At 44.0% G+C, this 13,246-nt stretch overlaps 1 pseudogene; it reads left to right on the plus strand.

Moving 5' to 3' along the window:
• Positions 1-10,644: 10,644 nt before the first annotated feature.
• LOC143271751 (crooked neck-like protein 1 pseudogene) lies at positions 10,645-12,717 on the plus strand (annotated as a pseudogene).
• The last annotated feature ends 529 nt before the right edge of the window (positions 12,718-13,246 follow it).

Raw genomic sequence — 13,246 nt, forward strand, 5'->3', positions numbered from 1 at the left:
AAGATCACTGCTGAAGTGATGCTGGAGAACTCAGTGTATCAACTCTGATGGTCTCTTGATGGATTTAAAGCCATAATTCTCCTGTCTGGGGTGTCAAGTCTCTCCAAAGCACCCTTATTGTCACAGACCCCATCCTGTTCCAAACACAGATCAGGTGGGTGGATCCATCCCACTGGGATGGGATCCACAAGAACCTTGAAGACTCAGTGAGGCAGGAATCCTAATTGTCTTGTCAATAAAGACCCAGAGTCAGATACCAGGGTGAAAGCTGAAAAATCAGAGAAGCAGAGCAGCAGCCACTAGAGAGACTTCTTACCCCTTTGGGAGCCTCAGCCTGAAAGAGACTGACTCCTGTCTCTTGCCTTGTATTCCTTTCTCACCCTAGCCATGTCACTTCCTGCCTCCACCTTCCTTGTGCTGGGATTAAAGGTGTGTGTGCCACAAGTGCCTGGCTCTATTTTGCTTCCACACTGGGTCAATCTTGTGTAGCCCAGGTTGGCCTTGAACTCACTGAGATCTGTCTACTTCTGCCTTCCAAGTGCTGGCATTAAAGGTTTGTGCCACTAGTGCCTGGCCTCGATGACTAACTAGTGGCTTAGCTCTGCACATTGATCTTTTATCTGTTAGATCACAACTGAAATATCACCAAGGCTCAGCCCAAGTTTTTATAATGAAAATAGACTTTGTTCAACTCTCCAGGTCCTCAAAGTAAGCAAAGGAATCACCCATTTCCTAACCTATTCACTGCCTCCTCTCATACAGCTGACCATGGCTGAAACAACTGAGGGCCATCTGTGAAATGGGTATTGTTACTTACTGACTATAGTTGTTGGTTACCCATCGTATTTGGGTATGAGCAAAGGAGTCCAAAGGGCTGCAAGCTCCAGCTCTCCAAGCTCAAGAGCTGAACTGGGTGGGACACAAACACTAAACAGAATCAGCCAACATCAGTAGCCATTGCCCTTGTCTGTAATCAATTATAAAGTATCTGGAAAGAGGAGACAAGAAAGAAAAGAAAAGAAAAGAAAGAAAGAAAGAAAGAAAGAGAGAGAGAGAGAGAAAGAAAGAAAGAGAGAGAGAGAAGGAGGGAGGGAGGGAGAGAGGGAGGGAGGGAGGGATGGAGGGAGGGAGGGAGGAAGAGAGGAAAGGAGGAAGGGAGGAAGGACAAATATGAACAACCTGCAAAAATCAGAATAGAAAACTAGTATAAAGGAGAAGACTAGGAATTGGAAATGATAATTCACATCTTGGAAGTAGGAACATCACTTACTCAATGCCATAACTGTTTACTTCTAGAGCACCAGGGCAGCCCACATGAGGTCTACAGAAACCCCCAAAATGTAGGACTTTGGTGGGGGGAGTTTATTTCAACTTAAACATCAACTGATATCCCCGGTGATATGGCCTATGCCTTTTATCCCACCACTCGGGAGGCAGAGACAGGTGGATCTCTGTGAGTGTGATGCCAACCTGGTCCACAAGCGAGTTGCAGGACAGGCTCCAAAGCTACACCAAGAAACTCTGTCTTAAAAAACCAACAACAAAAAAATTAACTGATCATTTAGATTAGGCTGGCCTCAAACTCACAGACATCAGCTTGCCTCTGCCTCCCTCATTCCTAGATTAAAGGCATGCACAATAATGCCTGGGTTCAATTGACATAAAGATCAGCCTAGTCATGGGATTTAAGTGACTCACATTTGTGGTTCTGACCTGACTGAATAGCCTTGAGTTCAAGGTCATCCTGACATTTTTTGTGGGGAGGGGGTTGAGTAGCTTTGGATCCTTTTCTTGAACTTGCTGTGTAGACCAGGCTGGCCTGGAACTCACAAAGATCAGCCTGCCTCTGTCTCCTGAGTACTGGGAATAATACCCTCACATTCTTAGTGAGACTCTGAACCAATAAATACAGAAACCATAAATGACCAAATTCATTACTGTATATAAATGAAAGCACAATGTCATATTCTGATTATCCTGACCTTAAGGGGCTGAGGTAGATGAATCTGTTTGAATTTATCTTAAAAAATCAACAACATTAAACAAACAAACAAATAAACAAATAACCACTAACCCCCACACACCCCCAGCATGATAAAATAATATAATGACTATATTTGAAATAAGGACAAGCCTAGACTAAGCTGCAGGAGATGGGGTTTCCTGTGGAGCTGAAGGTCTTACCTGATCTGAACACTGGTGAGAGGCCTCCAAACCCAGGCAAGGGCAGGATGTTACTCCAGGATCCAAGACTGAGCATTTCTCTGGCTGCTCTAACTCTTTATATAGGTTTCCACTGAACCCTCCCCATTGTGGCCACACCCTACCATCCTAAGTGTACAGTCTGAATCAATAACTGAATCTCCACCCACTTAATGCTTTTGGGATTTACATGGTATAGGATCAACTCTAAATACAGGAAAAAAGCTTCAGTAAGGCTGATGGTCACTGAAGCCATGTTATGGTGGCCCATGCCTTTAATCCTAGCATTAGGAAAGAGAGACAGGCAGATATCAATAGATACCCTGTGGTGATATTTTATGTGTGCTGAAATGTGATTTTTTATTCTTATGTTAATAAATAAAGTTTGCCTTGAGATCAGAAGTCATAGCGAGCCATAAACAGAAGTCAGGTGGTGGCAGCACACACCCTTAATCCTATCACATGGCAGGGAGAGTCTCTGTGTGTTCAAGGACACAGGCAAGCTTGGTGACATGCGCCATTAAAACCAGTACCAACTATAGAGGCCTGGAGGTCTGTATATACAGGCAGTGATGAGGAAGTGATGTGGCTGGGCTTAGAGACAATCAGAAGGCAGAACAGGAAGGCAATAAAGGCACAGGTTAGACAGGAAGAGGCTCCCTTGGGCAGCTATGGTGAAGTGGTGAGCTAAGGTGAGTTGGTGGCGATTGCTCTGATCTCTATGGCTTGCACCCCTGTATTTGGCTCTGTGTTTCTTATTTAATAAGACTGTTTAGAAATTCGTCTTCAACACCCTGACTAGAAAAAGGAAAACAAAAGCAGGAACATCATCAACAACAAAACTTATTCATCGATCCAAACACAAACACCGAGTCATTAATTGCTGATCTATGTATTTATGTTGTAAATGTTTTGATCAGGGTTTTAAAGTGTAGCTAAGGTTAGTTGGAACTCCTGTGGCCTAGGCTGAGCTCCAATGCTCAGCAATCCTCCTGTCTTCATCTGCCTTTTGTTATGGTGTGAGCTGCCACACGAGTTTTATTCTTGTGTGAACAACACAGTTCAGAAGTGATTTGGACCATCATTTACAGGACTGTGTCTCATGATCAACCTGAACCATAGAGCTGAGAATGTCATTCATTGTTAAATGACCTTTGTCCAAGTCTTCATGAAGCTGATCAGAAGTTGAGCTGGATGCTGTGGCAGTTGATTGCTAGGACAGCTACACAGAGGACTGAGGCAGGAGGATGGTGTGAGTGCATTGCTCTTGTGAGGAGAGTACTGGTGATTCAGCTCAGTTGATAAAGTCTTTCTCTAGTGTGCTCACAGTTGTTATAGAAGCATGCAGGAACAGGAGGATAGCTGCGAGGTTGAGTCTAGCCTGCTCCATGATAAAACCCTGTCCCAAGGAATGGACAACACTGAGAGCTGTTGCCCGGTGTCGGAGAACAGCATGGCAGAGAGCCATGGAATCCTGCAGTCTTTAGCATTAGTCCTCGTGTGTTGTTCTCAAAGCCTCCATTCGACTCCCTTCAGCATGACACGCCCCTTTCAGCATCTATCTGGCTAGGATTCCCATCATCCCACTCAATTCTAACTGCTACTAGGAATCAAAATTTGAAAAATTTAAACTAGAAATATAAAACACATTAAAAAGCATTCTAGAGTGGATATATCTGCCAGAACATTTGGCTTCTAGGTAAACACAGATGCATGTGTACTTTCTTTCACACTTTCTGCAATTTTGGGGGCAGGTTGTCAGGTAGCCTAGCTAGGAAGCTAGAATGACCTTGAGTCTCTGCTCCTCTGTCATATTCTCAAGAGTCAGGGGATTGCAGATGTGCATCGTTGTGTCCTATTTGTGGATTTCTGAGATATTAGCCAGGTTTTGTGCATGGGAGACCGTCATTCCAGCAGCAGAGGCTCATCCCAGAATTTTTGAAGAGTCTGGGGCACAAGGATGGCCATGTACCATCTCTGGAGTCATCCAACCCCTCAAAGAAAGATGGTCACTCATGTTTGTGTCCAGGTCATTTTAAGTTATTAATCAGCTACTTGCCTCATTTATTTATGTAATTTGCTTGTCTCAGGCTGGCCTGAAGTCAATATTTAGCCCTACTTGGCCAAAGACTTTTTATCCACTTACCTTCCACACAGGGATAGTGGGCTTACAAGCGTGTACCACACAAGGTTTTCTTATTCTTTTGTTTTTGTTTTTGAGGTGGGCTCTTGCTATGTAGGTCGGACTGGCCTCTCACTCACACTACAGACTATTTCTCCTTTTGTAGCTTCCCAATGGCTGAAACTACTGGTGTTTGTTACTGAGACATCTTGGACATCTTATTGATTACTTCCACTGAACAGTCTCTGTTTTTCAGAGACCTGATCTGCAGTAGTGCAGGACAGCCTGTGGAGCCCACCCTCTTTCCAGATGCTCTCAGGTAGTTTCATGGCTTTTTGCATTTGTTTATTTTTGTTTGTTATTTGTTTCAGGGCAGTGATTCTCTGTGTAGCTTTGGAGCCTGTCCTGGAATTCAGTCTCTAGACCAGGCTGGCCCTTAACTCACAGAGATCCACCTTCTTCTGCCTCCAAAATGCTGGGATTTAAGGCATGCACAACCACCACCCTGCCCAGTTTCATGGCTTTACAATTTTTATAAGAAGGATGAGCAATGGTGGCACATGTCTTTAATCTGAGTACTCCCTAGGCCAAGTCAGGTGGATATATGTGAATTCGAGGCCAGCCTGATCTACAGTGTGAGATCCAAGACATGCACCAAAACTACACAGAGAAACTCTGTTTCAAATAACCCAAACAAACAACCAAAAAAAAAAAAAGAAAGAAATTGAAATCTTAAACCCATCATGATATTGCATGCAAACAGATGATGGGGCAGATGGAGGAGGGATAGGCAAGGACATGAAGCCTTGTCTACCCCAGCAAGCGGAGGGTATTTCAGATGAGGTTAGTTTACAACACAGCCTGAGCCACCATCCACCTCACAAATGTTGATGAAGACATGGTCTCATTGTACAGACACGAAAGTACTGGAAATCACCATGTAGACCTGGTGGGCCCTGCACACAGAGATCAGCCTTCTTCTTCTTCTTCTTCTTCTTCTTCTTCTTCTTCTTCTTCTTCTTCTTCTTCTTCTTCTTCTTCTTCTTTTTTTGGTTTCTCGAGACAGGGTTTCTCTGTGTAGCTTTGAACCTTTCCTGGAACTCAATTGGTAGTCCAGGCTGGCCTCAAATCACAGAGATCTGCCGGCCTCTGCCTCCAGAGTGCTGGGATTAAAGGCGTGCGCCACCACCACCGTACTTGCCACCTTCTTTCTTGAACACTGAAGTTAAAGGGGTTCAAAGTCATTGACTAATTATTTGTTTCTTTGCCTAGAAGAAGTGACAATACCATTTTTGTCTCCTGTTGTGAAAAGTGTGAGGCAGGTTCTTGTCCAAACCCCACTCTGTTTTTGAAAGAGGGTTATCATGTAGTTCTAGCCTTCCTGAAACTGTTTTTAAAAAATTTATTTGTTTGTTAATTAATTAATTAAGTGTACACTGTTTTGCCTGTATGTATGCTTGTACATCTGAGGAGGGCACCAAATCTCATATAGATGGTTGTGAGCCACCATGTGGTGGATGCTGGGAATTGACCTCAGGACCTCTGGAAAAGAAGCTAGTGCTCTTAGCCTCTGAGCCATCTCTCCAGCCCTTTTATGTAAGTTTTTATGTAGACCAGCTTGCTTCTGCATCCAAGATGCTGGGATTAACGGTGTGTTCACCCATGCCTGGTTCAGCTCCCATTATTGGTGACTTTTTGTTTCTCTTCACTGTGCTGGACTGGTCTTTACAGAAACACCCTCTTCTGTCTGAAAGCCAAGGGCACCAACTCCTTCCATGACACAGACTTAAAACTGTTCTAAGAAATGGTTTTTTTTTTTTGGTTTTTTGAGACAGGGTTTCTCTGTGTAGCTTTACGCCTTTCCTGGAACTCACTTGGTAGTCCAGGCTGGCCTTGAACTCACAAAGATCCGCCTGACTCTGCCTCGAGAGTGCTGGGATTAAAGGCGTGCGCCACCACCGCCTGGCAGAAATGGTTTTTATACAGCCATGCTGGCTTCTATCTTGTTAGATAGCCAGAGATGACCTTAGTTCTGGTTGACAGGCTTATTCCAGATTGTCTAGTCCATGCAATGCTTTAGAGAGATCCTAGGGTTTGTGATGCTGGCAAACACATTTCCAGTTGGCTATATCTTTAGAACCATTGTCTAACAGGAGCAGATGCAAGCCATGTTTCTGCCTCAGCATTCTGAGTAGCTAACATAACTGAAGAATGAGAGAACATGCAACTAGGTTATATAGTCTAGAAAAGATCGCACAGTTGTGACAATGTTTGTCACAAAATTCTTTGAGGATATTTTTAGGAGATTTTGTGTGTATGTCTCTTGCTAGGAACGGTAGTAATGTCAATCTGCCAACACTCAGAACCATGTGGGTCACATGTGAATAAAACTCAGCCAGGTGTGTTGGCTCACAGGAGTCACCTACTAGGTGGAATGCTGAAGTAGGAGGATTGTCAGGAACTGGAGTATCACATCTCCAAAGCTACAGAGCAAGATTCTTCATCAGGAAAAGAAATAAAAATGGAGTACATAAACAGCTACTAAATTAATGAACAAATACAATTGAGTATAAAGGGCTCCTGTCTTTCAGGCCAATCTCAGATTTTGTCTCTCCCAAAACAAACACTTTTCATCTAGATACTGAAAAATTTCTTATGCAGGCAGCCTCAAACACATGAAGATCTCCCTGCTTCTTTCTTCCTCTAGACTGATGGAAATAAAGTATGTGACCTGAAAATACAGGAATTATTTTTGTTGTGGGTATTTGTTTGTTGAGATAGAGTCTCTCTTTTTGTAGACCTGGATGTCCTGGAGATCTCCATGTAGACCCAGCTAGGGGTGAACTCAGAGTTTGGCCTGCCTCAACTGCACAATGGTTGGGGTTAAAGGCATGCACCACCACGAACTGCAAAACACAAACTGTTTTAACTCCTATTATTATCTTTCTTTTTAAGAATTTTTTTTCATTCATTTTGCATACCAATCAAAGTTCCTCATCTTCCCTCTTCCTGCCCCCTCCCAGCTTCCTTTCCCACACCACTCCCTACTCCCTCCAACAAGAAGGCATTGCCTCCCACGTGGAGGCACATTAGGAGAGACACTGAAGTCCAAGCCTTTCCCCTGCCTCAAGGCTTCATGAGGTGTCCCATCATAGGTTGTAGGCTCCACAATGCCCACTCATGCACCAGAGATGGATACTGAGCATACCACCAGGGGGCCTCCCAAGCAGATTAAGCTACACAGCTGTCTCACCCTGCAAAGGGCCTAGTCCAGTCCCATGTAGGCTCCACAGCCATTGATCCAGCTTTCATGAATTCCCTCTAGTTTGATTTGAGCTATAGAAGGTGCTGTCTATAGCCAATAGAGTTCCCACTATTATTTGTGTGTGTAGTATCCTTGATGGATATTCCTTCATAATTAGTCATGGTTTAGGGCAACAAACACAGAACAACCATGACACATCAAGTTTAGGACTTCCTATCTCTATTTCGAAGAACAAGAAACATGATGAAAAAAAGAGTGTGATACCAAGTTCTTATATTGCCACCTGATTAGATCTCATTTCATACCACTTGGTTTCTAAAGCATTGAGCACCTTGTGAGCCATGTGCTCTGAGTCCATTTCTGAGATCTTTCCCAAGGATTTCATGTCCTGCACAGCTTTGAGAGTGACTAGCTTAGTGTGATGGGGAAAGAAAAAAACCACAGACACAGGTAGAGAAATGCTGGGGATGAGTGGTCAGTATGCTGTGAAGGAGCCGCACCAGGAACTCCAAAACACCGAACATTATTATATGCAATGGGCAAAAGGGTACAGCTACTCATGCTATGGGATCTCTGTGAGGAACAGTCTCATGCTGCCGTAATCCCAGGGAGGATTTCATCCATCCCCACCCTCCACGCCCAGTAGGCTTCCATAGCTCAGAACTCAAGCATGATCCTATTTAGTCTTATCAAAGAAACCCAGGAGTCAAGTATGGTGTAATAACATGGAGGATCAGAGAAGCAAAGGAACAACCACCAGTGACTTCTTACCTCTCCAGTTACTCTGAGCTAATGAGGGGCCAAGTTCCTGTCTCCACCTCCCAAGCACTGGAATTAAGGCATGAGCCTCCCAAGTGCTGAAATTAATGATGTGTTCCAGAACTGACTGGCCTCTATGATTAAGTTCTGGCTAGCTCTGCCCCCAGGTCGCAGCTGCCCCCTGGTATAGCTCCTGGGTCAGCTTGCTCAGTTTGGCTATGTTGTGAAGCAGTTGCATCAGGAGAGGCAGAGACAGATTATTATCAATGAAATTGACCTTGGTGAGCTGGGAGCATTAGTTCAGGGCAATCAAGAGCACTCTGAATTCTGAATCCTCCAGCCAACAGGCAAAACAGGTTTCTCTCTCTACAAAGAGCCATATATCCTGAGGCCTTTATATTCATGGACAACAGAGGGAGCAAATAAAGGCCTAAGTCAGCTTCACAAGGTCTCAAGGACAAATCCTGCAGCTCCCCTTCCCAGTCACGTGTGGACTTGCCCAAGCTTGTGCAAGTGAGTCCAAAAAGGATAAGACTAAATCTCAGCCAGTTAAAAGTTACCAGTGTAACTGCTGGCTTGCTTAACCAATTATGTATGAGATGACCTAACTGTCCCTGAAACTCCCCCAGCTGTGCTTCAAAGGAGCCTGCACACTCTCCTCAGGGTCGACCTCACATGCATGCTGGAATATTCATTAAGACACGATCTTGCCTTTTAGGTACCATTCGAGTGTGTGCTCCTAAAGGACCATTTTGCCTATCAAAGTTTGGTGGTCACCTTCCTATGGGTCCTGCATGTCCAGTCACACAACATTTTTTTAAAGCAGTCCAGGCAAGAACAGTTTCTTGCCCAAATAGCTATTTTTGCCAAGAAGAAGATAAACTCCACATGGAGTGTCTTTGACACCCATCCTCTTTGAAGTAAATTGGTGCTGACAGGAGCAGACATCTCACTGTCCAAAAAGTCCAAGTTTTTAAAACAGTTTAAATTCCATATTCTGTAGGTCTTTGAAGGGTTTGAATATTACCTACCTGATTGAATAATGTCTATGTATACCCTGAAAACTTAACATGCCCCTAAGTTTGACTCTCATAGAAGACTAATTATTCATCTGTAGTTCTCAATGATCCATTACAATTTAAATGAGTTTCATAAACTGAATACCTCAAAAGAGAGCAGAAATATACATACAGTATAACAAAATTAACTTTAAATTTGTATCAATAAACTAAAATCTACAGCAGTGGAAAAGATTTTACAATAATTGTTGCAGTTTAAAAGCAGATACATTAATCTCCCTTTTGTCCAAGCATATCTATATCCTATATTTCCATATAATATCCCCTTTATTTGTTTTTATCTTTTCCATTTCTGTTTAATGAAAAGGGATGTTTTAATTTGTTTATTGCTTGTATATACTATATATAGTTATGGTATATAGTTTTTCTTATATTAGTTTTAACTTTTTAAATTATTTTTTTATTTTCATTAGACCTAACAGGGGAAATGTGGTGATACTCCGTTTGTGCCAACATGGGGTGATATTTTCTTTGTACGTTAATCAATAAGGCATGTCTGGAGATCAAGGGGAAAAAGGCCAGCCATTTTTAAGGAAACACAGAAGTCAAGCGGTGGTAGCACACGCCTTTAATCCAAACACACGACAGGCAGAGTCTCTGTGTGTTTAAAGACTCACTAGGGAACAGCCAAGTGTAGTGAGACACGCCTTTAATCCTGGGGCCCACCATAGAGACCTGAGGTCTGTGCAGAGAGGCGTTGACAAGGAAGTGAGGTAGCTGGGCTAAGAGCCAATGAGAGGGCAGAACAGCAAGGCAATCCAAACCTAGGCAATAAAAACCTAGGTAGAACGGATGTCAGGGAATTGTGGAAAGGGGCAGAGCTGATGAGGTAAGGTAGCTGGTGGCTCCCCGCATTTCCCTGATCTCTAAGGCTCTCATCCGTATATTTGGCTCTTTTTTTTTTAATTAATAAGACCGTTTAGAAATTCGTTTCCAGGGCCAGGTGTGACTCTAAGCTCCTGGACAGAGTCTTCTCTGCTTCCTCTGAAGCTTTTACAACCCGTTACTACTCACCAGGCTGGTCTCAAACTCAGAGATCCTCTTGCCTCTGCCTTCCGAGTGCTGGGATTAAAGGCGTGGGCCTCTGTTGGGGGATCTAGTTTGTCCCGGGCCGGCTCTCTGGTGTTGGCTGGTTTTTGAAGCCCATTTCTGAGGTCCAGCGGTGTGGTGTGTGTGCGTGTTGGTGTCGGGGTTACTCCGGTTCAGCGGCCCCAGACATGGCGTCCTCTACAGCAGCGGGAAAACAGAGGATTCCCAAAGTGGCCAAGGTGAAAAACAAAGCGCCAGCTGAGGTACAGCTAACTGCAGAGCAGCTCTTAAGAGAGGCTAAAGAGAGAGAACTCGAGCTCCTTCCACCCCCGCCTCAGCAGAAGATCACAGATGAAGAGGAGCTCAATGATTACAAACTTGGGAAGAGGAAGACTTTTGAAGAGAACATAAGAAAAAACAGGACTGTGATTAGTAACTGGATCAAATATGCCCAGTGGGAAGAAAGTCTCAAGGAAATCCCAAGGGCTCGGTCCATATACGAGCGTGCCTTGGATGTAGACTATGGGAGTATTCCACTCTGGCTGAGGTATGGAGAAATGGAAATGAAGAACCGCCAGGTGAACCATGCCCGAAATATCTGGGAGCGAGCCCTAACAACTCTGCCCGGAGTCAGTGAGTTCTGGCACAGGTACACATCCATGGAGGAGATGTTGGGCAATGTCGCCGGTGCCCATCAAGTGTTTGAGCGCTGGATGGAATGGCGGACTGAGGAGCAGGCCTGGCACTCCTACATCAGCTTCGAGCTGAGACACAAAGAGGTGGAGCAGGCCCGTACCCTTTAAGAACGCTTTGTGCTCGTGCACCCTGCTGTGAAGAACTGGGTCAAGTATGCCCGATTCGAAGAGAAGCATGCTTCTTTTGCCCATGCGCCCCAAGTCTACGAGAGAGCAGTGGAGTTCTTTTGGAGAGGAGCATGTGGACCACACCTGTATGCGGCCTTTGCCAAATTCGAGGAAAACCAGAAAGAATTGGAAAGGGTACGAGTTATCTACAAATATGCCCTGGCTAGAATTTCAAAACCAGGGGCGCAAGAACTCTGGAAAAACTATACCGTCTTTGAGAAGATGTTTGGGGACCGCAGGGCTGTTGAAGATATCATCGTGAGCAAACGGAGATGCCAATATGAAGAAGAAGTGAAGGCTAATCCATACAATTACGATGCCTGGTTTGATTACTTGCGCTTGGAGGAAAGTGAGGCAGAGGCCGACACAGTGCGGGAAGTCTTTGAGAGGGCCATTGCCAACGTGCCGCCCATCCAGGAGAAGAGGCATTGGAAGCGCTACATCTATCCCTGGATCAACTATGCATTCTACGAAGACCTGGAAGCCAAGGATCCTGCGAGGACAAGACAGGTCTATCAAGCCTCTTTGGCACTAATTCTTCACAAAAAGTTCACCTTTGCCAAAATGTGGTTATATTACGCACAGTTTGAAAAAAGACACAAAAATCTGCCACTGGCCAGAAGAGCTTTGGGGACTTCCATAGGCAAATGTCCAAAGAACAAGTTATTCAAAGGCTATATAGAACTGGAACTACAGCTTGGAGAATTTGACAGATGCCGCAAGCTTTATGAGAAGTTCTTGGAATTTGGACCTGAAAGTTGTACCTCATGGATTAAGTTTGCAGAATTAGAGACAATCCTTGGTGATATCGAAGGAGCCCGGGCCATCTACGAATTAGCCATCAGCCAGCCAAGCTTATACATGCCAGAGGTCCTTTGGATATCCTATATCCATTATGAGATTGAGCAGGAAGAAACTGAAAGAGCACGAAACCTTTACTGACAACTGCTTCAGCGAACACAGGATGTCAAGGAATGGATCAGTTTGGCTCGCTTTGAGTTATCCTCAGAGAAAGAAGCAAGTGTGAATAAATGCAGACAGATCTATCAAGAGGCGAACGGAACCATGAGAAACCGAGAAGAGAAAGAAGAGAGACTTATGTTGCTGGAATCCTGGCAAGGATTTGAAGATGAATTTGGAACAGTATCAGACAAGGAAGGAGTAGACAAACTCATGCCAGAAAAGGTCAAGAAGAGGAGAAAGGTCCAGGCCCAAGATGGGTCTGATGCCGGCTGGGAAGAATACCATGATTACATCTTTCCAGAGGATGCTGCCAACCAGCCTAACCTCAAGTTTCTGGCAATGGCCAAGCTATGGAAGAAACGGCAACAAGAAAAAGAAGCTGCCCAATAGGATCCAGATAAGGACATTGGTGAGAGTGAATCCTCATCTTTGTAAATGTTGGAAAATTTTTTTAAATAGAAATGAATCATTTAGAACTTTGATTTCTGAACTTTTTTATATATTTACACAGTAAGGGGTGATCTTTTCTTTTTTTTTAAAAAAAAGATTTATTTATTTATTATGTATACAGTGTTCTGCCTGCATGTATGGCTGCAGGCCAGAAGAGGGCACCAGATCTCATTACAGATGGTTGTGAGCCATCATGTGGTTGCTGGGAATTGAACTCAGGACCTTTGGAAGAGCAATCAGTGCTCTTAACCTTTGAGCCATCTCTCCAGCCCCCAAGGAGTGATCTTTGATAGCTACCTTTCTAATTATTTTTTTAAACACTATGTCGATAGTGTTTAAATGTTGATAGAACACCTTAGAGTCTGGTGTTCACCACTCCTGCTCCTACCCTACATGAAAATGAGTTTTGTATGGCCTGTGGACTCACATGCCCATCAGTGTATGACAGATAATTTATAAGCCATGACATTTCCCTACAATGAGACAATGTTTAGACATCAAAGTGAAGTGATGA

The sequence above is a fragment of the Peromyscus maniculatus genome, chromosome 2, assembly GCF_049852395.1.
Source record: "Peromyscus maniculatus bairdii isolate BWxNUB_F1_BW_parent chromosome 2, HU_Pman_BW_mat_3.1, whole genome shotgun sequence".
Lineage (NCBI taxonomy): Eukaryota > Metazoa > Chordata > Mammalia > Rodentia > Cricetidae > Peromyscus > Peromyscus maniculatus.